The sequence below is a fragment of the Oncorhynchus tshawytscha genome, linkage group LG14, assembly GCF_018296145.1.
Source record: "Oncorhynchus tshawytscha isolate Ot180627B linkage group LG14, Otsh_v2.0, whole genome shotgun sequence".
Taxonomy (NCBI): domain Eukaryota; kingdom Metazoa; phylum Chordata; class Actinopteri; order Salmoniformes; family Salmonidae; genus Oncorhynchus; species Oncorhynchus tshawytscha.
The window spans coordinates 40,354,963-40,367,565 of record NC_056442.1 but is presented as its reverse complement, the minus strand read 5'-3'; positions in this window follow the sequence as shown (position 1 = coordinate 40,367,565).

The following is a 12,603-nucleotide window of genomic DNA, read 5'->3' as shown; positions in this document are numbered from 1 at the left end:
GGTCAGACAGAAGTGAGAGAGGGAGGTCAGAGAAGAGAGAGGGAGGTCAGAGAGAAGTGGGAGAATAAGAGACAGAGGTCAGACAGAAGTGAGAGAATGAGAGAGGGAGGTCAGAGAGAAGTGAGAGAATAAGAGAGGGAGGTCAGAGAGAAGTGAGAGAATAAGAGAGGGATGTCAGAGAGACGTGAGAGAATGAGAGAGGGAGGTCAAAGAGAAGTGAGAGAATAAGAGAGGGAGGTCAGAGAGAAGTGAGAGAATGAGAGAGGGAGGTCAGAGAGAAGTGAGAGAATGAGAGAGGGAGGTCAGAGAGAAGTGAGAGAATGAGAGAGGGAGGTCAGACAGAAGTGAGAGAGGGAGGTCAGAGAGAAGTGAGATAATAAGAGAGGGAGGTCAGACAGAAGTGAGAGAGAGGAGGTCAGACAGAAGTGATGAATGAGAGAGGGAGACATCAAAACAGATAGTGAGAGAATATAGAGAGGAGGTCAGAAACTTCTGAGTAAGTTGAGAACAATGAGAGAGCCAATTAAAGCCCTTGAATTGAAGCCTGAATTGAATGAGAGAGGGAGGTCAGAGAGAAGTGAGAGAATAAGAGAGGAGGTCAGAGAGAAGTGAGAGAATGAGAGAGGGAGGTCAGAGAGAAGTGAGAGAGGGAGGTCAGAGAGAAGTGAGAGAATAAGAGAGGGAGGTCAGAGAGAAGTGAGAGAATGAGAGAGGGAGGTCAGACAGAAGTGAGAGAGGGAGGTCAGACAGAATTGAGAGAGGGAGGTCAGAGAGAAGTGAGATAATAAGAGAGGAGATCAGAGAGAAGTGAGAGAATGAGAGAGGGAGGTCAGACAGAAGTGAGAGAATGAGAGAGGGAGGTCAGAGTAGAAGAATGAGAGAGGGAGGTCAGAGAGAAGTGAGAGAGGGAGGTCAGAGAGAAGTGAGATAATAAGAGAGGGAGATCAGAGAGAAGTGAGAGAATGAGAGAGGGAGGTCAGACAGAAGTGAGAGAATGAGAGAGGAGGTCAGACAGAAGTGAGAGAATAAGAGAGGGAGGTCAGAGAGAAGTGAGAGAAGTGAAGAATAAGAAAGGGAGGTCAGAGAGAAGTGAGAGAATGAGAGAGGAGGTCAGACAGAAGTGAGAGAATGAGAGAGGGAGGTCAAAGAGAAGTGAGAGAATAAGAGAGGAGGTCAGAGAGAAGTGAGAGAAGGGGAGGTCAGAGAAGAGAGAGAGGTCAGAGAGAAGTGAGAGAATGAGAGAGGGAGGTCAGAGAGAAGTGAGAGAATAAGAGAGGGAGGTCAGAGAGAAGCGAGAGAATGAGAGAAGGAGGTCAGACAGAAGTGAGAGAGGGAGGTCAGACAGAAGTGAGAGAGGGAGAGAGGGATGTCAGAGAGAAGTGAGAGAATAAGAGAGGGATGTTAGAGAGAAGTGAGAGAATTAGAGAGGCAGGTCAGAGAGAAGTGAGAGAATGAGAGAGGGAGGTCAGACAGAAGTGAGAGAATGAGAGAGGGAAGTCAGAGAGAAGTGAGAGAATGAGAGAGGGAGGTCAGAGAGAAGTGAGAGAATGAGAGAGGGAAGTCAGAGAGAAGTGAGAGAATGAGAGAGGGAGGTCAGAGAGAAGTGAAGAATAAGAGAGGGAGGTCAGAGAGAAGTGAGAGAATGAGAGAGGGAGGTCAGACAGAAGTGAGTGACTGAGAGAGGGAGGTCAAACAGAAGTGAGAGAGGGAGGTCAGACAGAAGTGAGAGAGGGAGGTCAGAGAGGAGTGAGAGTTTAAGAGACGGAGGTCAGACAGAAGTGAGAGAGTGAGAGAGGGAGGTCAGAGAGAAGTGAGAGAATGAGAGAGGGAGGTCAGACAGAAGTGAAAGAGGGAGGTCAGACAGAAGTGAGAGAATGAGAGAGGGAGGTCAGACAGAAGTGTGAGAATGACCCAACCCATATTTATGCTTATTTATTTGATCTTGTGTCCTTTAACCATTTGTACATTGCTAAAACACTGTATATATATATATATATAATATGACATTTGTAATGTCTTTACTGTTTTGAAACTTCTGTATGTGTAATGTTTACTGTTATTTTTGTTGTTTTTCACTTTATATATTCACTTTGTATGTTGTCTACCTCACTTGCTTTGGCAATGTTAACACATGTTTCCCATGCCAATAAAGCCTTGAATTGAATTGAATTGAATGAGAGAGGGAGGTCAGAGTAGTGAGAGAATAAGAGAGGGAGGTCAGAGAGAAGTGAGAGAATGAGAGAGGGAGGTCAGAGAGAAGTGAGAGAGGGAGGTCAGAGAGAAGTGAGATAATAAGAGAGGGAGGTCAGAGAGAAGTGAGAGAATGAGAGAGGGAGGTCAGACAGAAGTGAGAGAGGGAGGTCAGACAGAATTGAGAGAGGAGAGGTCAGAGAGACGTGAGAGAATAAGAGAGGGAGGTCAGAGAGAAGTGAGAGAATGAGAGTGGGAAGTCAGAGAGAAGTGAGAGAATGAGAGAGGGAGGTCAGAGAGAAGTGAGAGAATGAGAGAGGGAGGTCAGACAGAAGAGAGAGAGGGAGGTCAGAGAGAAGTGAGATAATAAGAGACGGAGGTCAGACAGAAGTGAGAGAGTGAGAGAGAGAGGTCAGAGAGAAGTGAGAGAATGAGAGACGGAGGTCAGACAGAAGTGAAAGAGGGAGGTCAGACAGAAGTGAGAGAATGAGAGAGGGAGGTCAGACAGAAGTGTGAGAATGACCCAACCCATATTTATGCTTATTTATTTGATCTTGTGTTCTTTAACCATTTGTACATTGCTAAAACACTGTATATATATATATATATAATATGACATTTGTAATGTCTTTACTGTTTTGAAACTTCTGTATGTGTAATGTTTACTGTTATTTTTGTTGTTTTTCACTTTATATATTCACTTTGTATGTTGTCTACCTCACTTGCTTTGGCAATGTTAACACATGTTTCCCATGCCAATAAAGCCCTTGAATTGAATTGAATTGAATGAGAGAGGGAGGTCAGAGTAGTGAGAGAATAAGAGAGGGAGGTCAGAGAGAAGTGAGAGAATGAGAGAGGGAGGTCAGAGAGAAGTGAGAGAGGGAGGTCAGAGGTCAGAGAGAAGTGAGATAATAAGAGAGGGAGGTCAGAGAGAAGTGAGAGAATGAGAGAGGGAGGTCAGACAGAAGTGAGAGAGGGAGGTCAGACAGAATTGAGAGAGGGAGGTCAGAGAGACGTGAGATAATAAGAGAGGGAGATCAGAGAGAAGTGAGAGAATGAGAGAGGGAGGTCAGACAGAAGTGAGAGAATGAGAGAGTGAGGTCAGAGTAGTGAGAGAATGAGAGAGGGAGGTCAGAGAGAAGTGAGAGAGGGAGGTCAGAGAGAAGTGAGATAATAAGAGAGGGAGATCAGAGAGAAGTGAGAGAATGAGAGAGGGAGGTCAGACAGAAGTGAGAGAATGAGAGAGTGAGGTCAGACAGAAGTGAGAGAATGAGAGAGGGAGATCAGAGAGTAGTGAGAGAATAAGAGAGGGAGGTCAGAGAGAAGTGAGAGAATAAGAAAGTGAGGTCAGAGAGAAGTGAGAGAATGAGAGAGTGAGATCAGACAGAAGTGAGAGAATGAGAGAGGGAGATCAGAGAGTAGTGAGAGAATAAGAGAGGGAGGTCAGAGAGAAGTGAGAGAATGAGAGAGGGAGATCAGAGAGTAGTGAGAGAAAAAGAGAGGGAGGTCAGAGAGAAGTGAGAGAGTGAGAGAGTGAGGTCAGACAGAAGTGAGAGAATGAGAGAGGGAGGTCAGACAGAAGTGAGAGAGGGAGAGAGGGAGGTCAGAGAGAAGTGAGAGAATAAGAGACAGAGGTCAGACAGGAGTGAGAGAATAAGTGAGGGAGGTCAGACAGCAGTGAGAGAATGAGAGAGGGAGGTCAGACAGAAGTGAGAGAATGAGAGAGGGAGGTCAGAGTAGTGAGAGAATAAGAGAGGAGCTCACAGAGAAGTGAGAGAGGGAGGTCAGAGAGAAGTGAGATAATAAGAGAGGGAGATCAGAGAGAAGTGAGAGAATGAGAGAGGGAGATCAGACAGAAGTGAGAGAATGAGAGAGTGAGGTCAGAGTAGTGAGAGAATGAGAGAGGGAGGTCAGAGAGAAGTGAGAGAGGGAGGTCAGAGAGAAGTGAGATAATAAGAGAGGGAGATCAGAGAGAAGTGAGAGAATAAGAGAGGGAGATGTGAGAGAATAAGAGAGTGAGGTCAGAGAGAAGTGAGAGAATGAGAGAGTGAGGTCAGACAGAAGTGAGAGAATGAGAGAGGGAGATCAGAGAGTAGTGAGAGAATAAGAGAGGGAGGTCAGACAGAAGTGAGAGAGGGAGGTCAGACAGAAGTGAGAGAGGAGAGAGGGAGGTCAGAGAGAAGTGAGAGAATAAGAGACAGAGGTCAGACAGAAGTAAGAGAATGAGAGAGGGAGTTCAGAGAGAAGTGAGAGAAGAAGAGACGGAGGTCAGACAGAAGTGAGAGAATGAGAGAGGGAGGTCAGACAGAAGTGAGAGAATAAGAGAGGAGGTCAGAGAGAAGTGAGAGAATAAGAGAGGGAGGTCAGACAGAATTGAGAGAATGAGTGAGGGAGGTCAGACAGAAGTGAGAGAATGAGAGAGGGAGGTCAGAGAGAAGTGAGAGAATAAGAGAGGGAGGTCAGATAGAAGTGAGAGAATGAGAGAGGGAGGTCAGACAGAAGTGAGAGAATAAGAGGGTGGTCAGAGAGAAGTGAGAGAATGAGAGGGAGGTCAGACAGAAGTGAGAGAATGAGAGAGGGAGGTCAGACAGAAGTGAGAGAGGGAGGTCAGACAGAAGTGAGAGAATGAGAGAGGGAGGTCAGAGAGAAGTGAGAGAGGGAGGTCAGAGAGAAGTGAGATAATAAGAGAGGGAGGTCAGAGAGAAGTGAGAGAATGAGAGAGGGAGGTCAGACAGAAGTGAGAGAGGGAGGTCAGACAGAATTGAGAGAGGGAGGTCAGAGAGACGTGAGATAATAAGAGAGGGAGATCAGAGAGAAGTGAGAGAATGAGAGAGGGAGGTCAGACAGAAGTGAGAGAATGAGAGAGTGAGGTCAGAGTAGTGAGAGAATGAGAGAGGGAGGTCAGAGAGAAGTGAGAGAGGGAGGTCAGAGAGAAGTGAGATAATAAGAGAGGGAGATCAGAGAGAAGTGAGAGAATGAGAGAGGGAGGTCAGACAGAAGTGAGAGAATGAGAGAGTGAGGTCAGACAGAAGTGAGAGAATGAGAGAGGGAGATCAGAGAGAGTGAGAGAATAAGAGAGGGAGGTCAGAGAGAAGTGAGAGAATAAGAAAGTGAGGTCAGAGAGAAGTGAGAGAATGAGAGAGTGAGGTCAGACAGAAGTGAGAGAATGAGAGAGGGAGATCAGAGAGTAGTGAGAGAATAAGAGAGGGAGGTCAGAGAGAAGTGAGAGAATGAGAGAGGGAGATCAGAGAGTAGTGAGAGAAAAAGAGAGGGAGGTCAGAGAGAAGTGAGAGAGTGAGAGAGTGAGGTCAGACAGAAGTGAGAGAATGAGAGAGGGAGGTCAGACAGAAGTGAGAGAGGGAGAGAGGGAGGTCAGAGAGAGTGAGAGAATAAGAGACAGAGGTCAGACAGGAGTGAGAGAATAAGTGAGGGAGGTCAGACAGCAGTGAGAGAATGAGAGAGGGAGGTCAGACAGAAGTGAGAGAATGAGAGAGGGAGGTCAGAGTAGTGAGAGAATAAGAGAGGGAGCTCACAGAGAAGTGAGAGAGGGAGGTCAGAGAGAAGTGAGATAATAAGAGAGGGAGATCAGAGAGAAGTGAGAGAATGAGAGAGGGAGATCAGACAGAAGTGAGAGAATGAGAGAGTGAGGTCAGAGTAGTGAGAGAATGAGAGAGGGAGGTCAGAGAGAAGTGAGAGAGGGAGGTCAGAGAGAAGTGAGATAATAAGAGAGGGAGATCAGAGAGAAGTGAGAGAATAAGAGAGGGAGATGTGAGAGAATAAGAGAGTGAGGTCAGACAGAAGTGAGAGAATGAGAGAGGGAGATCAGAGAGTAGTGAGAGAATAAGAGAGGGAGGTCAGACAGAAGTGAGAGAGGAGGTCAGACAGAAGTGAGAGAGGGAGAGAGGGAGGTCAGAGAGAAGTGAGAGAATAAGAGACAGAGGTCAGACAGAAGTAAGAGAATGAGAGAGGGAGTTCAGAGAGAAGTGAGAGAAGAAGAGACGGAGGTCAGACAGAAGTGAGAGAATGAGAGAGGGAGGTCAGACAGAAGTGAGAGAATAAGAGAGGGAGGTCAGAGAGAAGTGAGAGAATAAGAGAGGGAGGTCAGACAGAATTGAGAGAATGAGTGAGGGAGGTCAGACAGAAGTGAGAGAATGAGAGAGGGAGGTCAGAGAGAAGTGAGAGAATAAGAGAGGGAGGTCAGATAGAAGTGAGAGAATGAGAGAGGGAGGTCAGACAGAAGTGAGAGAATAAGTGAGGGTGGTCAGAGAGAAGTGAGAGAATGAGAGGGAGGTCAGACAGAAGTGAGAGAATGAGAGAGGGAGGTCAGACAGAAGTGAGAGAGGGAGGTCAGACAGAAGTGAGAGAGGGAGGTCAGAAAGAAGTGAGAGAATGAGAGAGGGAGGTCAGACAGAAGTGAGAGAGGGAGGTCAGACAGAAGTGAGAGAATGAGAGAGGGAGGTCAGACAGAAGTGAGAGAGGGAGGTCAGAAAGAAGTGAGAGAGGGTATGAGCCCAGTCAAATGTTTGACCCAGCTGGCCAGAGTTGTGTTTAAAGGGCCTGGCACTCTAATGCAAAGAGACAGGCATACTGTGCTCAATAACACACATACACACACACACACACACACACACACACACACACACACACACACACACACACACACACACACACACACACACACACACACACACACATCACACACACACACACACACACACACACACACACACACACACACACACACACACACACACACACTAGGAGGCTGTTTTGAAGCTCACACATGTCTAGGCCACAGGTGGGAAGGGAGCCCCTGTTTAATTTTCAGCCACCTTGTGATGTTTGCAGTGGGTGCCAGAGTCCATGACACACAGGCACTGTATCACCACTACAGAGGACTAGCAGTGTGCAATGTTTACTGTCTCTACCTCAGATCACACCTACAGCTGAACAATAGGATCTATACAACCCCGAGTCAGCAGTCTGCCCACATGGACTGAAGGGTGTGAGAGGAGGAGGATGGAGAGTGGAAAGAGAAGGAGACACAGGTTGGGAGGTCGAGGGAAAGAGGGTGTAAGGCAACGGGATTGAGGAAAAGGGCAGAGTGACAGAGGGAACAAGAGAGAAAGATCAAATGAAAAAGTGAAGCCTTGAGAGATGGATGGTGAGGGGATGGAGAGTGAAGGAAACAACAGGGAGAAGGACAGAGAATTGGAGAAACAGAGAGAGAGAAGTGGACATAGACAGATGAATGGGGGAATGCACAGACAAAAAGTACATCCATTTTAAAGCATGACCATTGGACTGTAAAGAAGTATATGTTATGATGGACCCAGCACGGGTCAGTTGGGGCAGTCTGTACCACATCCAAACCCCTGGCTGTCTACGGATAAATACCTTCTCCCCTATCTCACTCTCTCCATCCCCCCTGTCTCGTGCTCTCTTTGATGAACAACACTCCATCTTTAATCCCTGCTGCTCCCACTGAACTATATAAACTATTAACTGCACATCCAGTAAATCCCACAGCAGAAAGTAGCCTGTAAAATTGCCTACGGGCCCCAGTAAAGTGGCCTTGCTGTATGACATGATGGGGGCTAAAAACAGTCATTTCCCACTACAGGCTTTCTCAAATTGAGTCTTATCCACTGCCTCCGTCAAGGTTTTTTCTCTCTTTTCTGTGGGCGCCAACCCTTCCCCTTGCCCCCTCTTCCCAACCTCCACACACCCTCCACCTCTCTTTTCCTTAAATCGCACTGTCATCAGCAGCCAGAGGGATTATGGGGGAAAGGGCTGACCCTGGTGATGCGATGGGGGATATGATGGAACCTGTCCTCCAGTCAGTCGGCCTACAGACGAGTCATTATGGGGCGACGGACATGATGGGTGTCTGGCCGAATGGCCACGTTTAACCTCTCACCTCCTGAGCAAGTCTAGCTCTGAGGGCTGCTTATGTGGGGACGGGGGCTTTGGGAGAATGCAATGGAGAGTTGCGTTGGTTAGGAGGCACACCACATTGTGAGGGGCAGTTCGTTACTTCATATCCGTGTCAGCTGAGAGTAACAACCTCTCCCTCAACGTAACCATGACTAACGAGATGATTGTGGACTACAGGAAAAGGAGCACCAAGCACGCCCCCACATTCTCATCAACGTGGCTGTAGTGGAGCAGGTTGAGAGCTTCAAGTTCCTTGGTGTCCACATCAACAACAAACTAGAATGGTCCAAACACACCAAGACAGTCGTGAAGAGGGCACGACAAAGCCTATTCCCCACAGGGAACTAAAAAGATTTGGCATGGGTCCTGAGATCCTCAAAAGGTTCTACAGCTGCAACATCGAGAGCATCCAGACCGGTTGCATCACTGCCTGGTACGGCAATTGCTTGGCCTGCGACTACAAGGCACTTCAGAGGGTAGTGCGTACGGCCCAGTACATTACTGGGGCAAAGCTGCCTGCCATCCAGGACCTCTACACAAAAAGGCTTCTCAACAGTTTTTACCCCCAAGCCATAAGACTCCTGAACAGGTAACCAAATGGTTACCCGGACTATTTGCATTGTGCCTCCCCCCCAACCCCTCTTTTACGCTGCTGCTACTCTTTATTTATCTTACATGCATAGTCACTTTAACTATACATTCATGTACATACTACCTCAATTGGGCCGACCAACCAGTGCTCCTGCACATTGGCTAACCGGGCTATCTGCATTGTGTCCCGCCACCCACCACCCGCCTACTCTCTGTTCATCATATATGCATAGTCACTTTATCCACAGCTACGTGTACATACTACATCAATCAGCCTGACTAACCAGTGTCTGTATATAGCCTTGCTACTGTTATTTTCAAATGTCTTTTTACTGTTGTTTTATTTCTTTACATACCTACACACACACACACACACACACACACACACACACACACACACGCACACACACGCACACACACACGCACACACACGCACACACACGCACATACCTTTTTTTTCGCACTATTGGTTAGAGCCTGTAAGTAAGCTTTCACTTTAAGGTCTACTACACCTGTTGTATTCGGCGCAAGTAACAAATAAACTTTGATTTGATTTGATTTGCGTTTACTGAAAACCCCTGTAATATGAGTTAGACACTGTGCCATCTCAGTCTTCCATTTCCTGAGTCAGACACACTCACAGACTTTGTGGATTGGGTGGGTTCAGTACGCACACCCACCCTCTTCTTCCACCCTCCTCCTCCTCCTCAAATATCTCACCCTCTACACGTCCAAGCAGTGGGGGAGCTGAAATCGCATTCTCTGCGCCTCCCGTCGCTGACCTGAATCTGACAGCGGCCCGCAATAACAGCTCCAAGACGGAAGAAGAGAGGGAGGGCGAGAGAAAGAGAGAGAGGTTAGAGAGAGGGAGAGAGCAGGATAGGAAAGATAGATAATGAGAGAGGGTGAGAGAGAGAGAGGAAGGGAAAGAGAGAACAATAGAGGGAGGGAGCAGGATAGGAAAGATAGATAAAGAGAGAGGGTGAGAGAGAGAGAGGAAGGGAGAGAGAGAACAATAGAGGGAGGGAGCAGGATAGGAAAGATAGATAAAGAGAGAGGGTGAGAGAGAGAGAGGAAGGGAGAGAGAGAACGATAGAGGGAGGGAGCAGGATAGGAAAGATAGATAAAGAGAGAGGGTGAGAGAGAGAGGAAGGGAGAGAGAGAACGATAGAGGGAGGGAGCAGGATAGGAAAGATAGATAAAGAGAGAGGGAGAGAGAGAGAGGAAGGGAGAGAGAGACAATAGAGGGAGAAAGAGAGAATGAAAGAGAGAGGGAGGGAGAGAGAGAACGACAGAGGGAGAAAGAGAGAGGAGGGAGAGAGAGGAGAAAGAGGGAGAAAGAGAAGGAAAGAGAGAGGGAGGGAGAGAGAGAACGATAGAGGGAGAAAGAGAGAAGGAAAGAGTGAGGGAGGGAGAGAGAAGGAAAGAGGAGGGAGGGAGAGAGAAGGAAAGAGTGAGGGAGGGAGAAGAGAAGGAAAGAGTGAGGGAGGGAGAGAGAAGGAAAGAGTGAGGGAGGGAGAGAGAAGGAAAGAGTGAGGGAGGGAGAGAGAAGGAAAGAGTGAGGGAGGGAGAGAGAAGGAAAGAGTGAGGGAGGGAGAGAGAAGGAAAGAGTGAGGGAGGGAGAGAGAAGGAAAGAGTGCGCAGAGGAAATAACAAATCTTTTCCAAAAAAATCAAATGATCCAATGTCACCGCAGTAGTTGGGGAAACAGGAGGTGGCAGGTCTGGGAGGCAAGGGGCAGGGGGCTGGGCAGGGGGCTGGGCAGGATAGTGTTTCTATGGGATGGGTTGACAGAAAGAGAAAGCTGGGGAGAGAGAGAAGCTGGGGTGAGAGGGGGGATTGGATTGTGCTGGTGTTGATCAGGGCATGTGAAGAGGTACAGTGCCCGTGTCTGCCCACCTCACGCCCTCCAACACACCCAAACTCCCAGCCCAGCCCACCCCACCCAGCCCAGTCCACCCCTCCCCACCCAGCCCATACCTCAACCTCGTTACACTCCTGCCATCACACACCCACAGCACACCACCGGTTTTCCTCTTATTTTAGCCCCAGCAGCAGTCTACTCTCCCACCTTCTCTCTCTCTCTCTCTCTCTCTCTTTTCTCCCTTCCTCTCTTCCAGCCTTACAAACCCCATGGTGTCATAGCGTCTCCTGTCTGAGGCCAGGAAGTGTTGGAGTGGAGGGTCACACAGGAGAGAACCTGTATGTGTCTGTCTGTGTGTGCCTGCATGTGACATGGTCACACACACACACACACACACACACACACACACACACACACACACACACACACACACACACCCACTGTACCAGTCAAAAGTTTGGACACAACTTTTTCTACATTGTAGAATAATATTGAAGACATCAAAACTATGAAATAACACATATGGAAGCATGTAGTAACCAAAAAAGTGTTAAACAAATCAAAAGATATTTTATATTTGAGATTCTTCAACCCTTTGATCCCTATGAAGCCCCTCTATCTCTCTCCTTTTCTCTTACATTAAAACACCTCCTCTCTCAATCTCTTTCTTTCCCCCTTTTCTTTTTAAATCAAACTCTCCCCCTCCTGTTTTCTCTCAAATTAAAATCGCAATTTAATGCAAACGTAGCGTCAAACATAAATACATCTTCAGTATAGCTGTTTTCCCTTTCATGTAAATGACGATACTATGCCATTATTAAGGATTGGTTGAAGTTCATACAAAAATAATGGCCGTGGATATAGTTTGTCTCTTTGGACCAGGCAGCTATGGAGTCATCCAAAATATATGTGTGTCTGTGTATGCGAGAAACGGAGAAAGGGAGAGAGAGTGAGAGTGAGAAAGATAGTGTGTATATGTGTGTGTGTGTGTGTGTGTGTCTGCTCTGGTGGATGGCAGGCTATGAATTATATTACATCTTCAAAATAGGCCCTGGCGCCAACGCTGAAGCTGCGGCACATCTTCAATTTCAAGATGCTGGGAAGAGAAGAAAAAAAAGAGTATAGACGAAGAAAGAGAGAGAGAGGCTGAGGAGGACGTCAGAGAGGGAGAGCAGATTCAATCTTGGAGTACCTTACAAATGTTTGCGTCAGGTTACTTGTTTAAAGGAGAAGAAGAAGGAAGAGAGAAGAGAAAGGAGGGGAGAGGTAATGTCCACAGCTCTTTTTTTCCTTCTCTCCTTTTCCTGCTCTCACCCCCCCCCAAACTGCAGTGAAAAGATTAAATTGTTTACGAGCTCGAAGCCTGGCTGGCTAGAACGGATGAGCCAAGAGCGACAGAGATAGACATTCTAATTCGCAGCTGTACTTAGCGGCCCGGTCCCACTAATTCTTTTATCTGGCTTCAACACTCCGGGCAGCAGCTACATTCAGAAGGAGAGAAAAAAACGATGTGAAAGAGGCAAAAATTATAGTTTTATACGCTGATAAAAAATCTTGACTTGAATACTTGATTTATTTTTTTCCCCTTCTCCCTCCCCCCCCTTTTCTTCTCCCTTTCCCTTGTTTCGCTCTCTCTTCCCTTTCTCCCCTCTTCTCACAAAGAGGGACGCCCGACTGTATTATTAACCCTTTATCTTGACTGAGCAGAAAGATGTTTTCCAGCATCTCCTTCACTGAGGCTTCTCTGGTGGTGATGGGGGGAGTATGTGTGTATTTGTGCATGTGTGTTTGTTTGTGTGTTGTCAGTGTGTGTGTGGATAGGGTCATAGTGGTACATGTGTGTATATGGGGGGTGTAGGGGTAGGGGACTGGAGGATAGCAGAGGTGTGAGTTGGTGTGGGTGTGTGTGGATAGGGTCATAGTGGTACATGTGTGTATATGGGGGTGTAGGGGTAGGGGACTGGAGGATAGCAGAGGTGTGAGTTGGTGTGGGTGTGTGTGGATAGGGTCATAGTGGTACA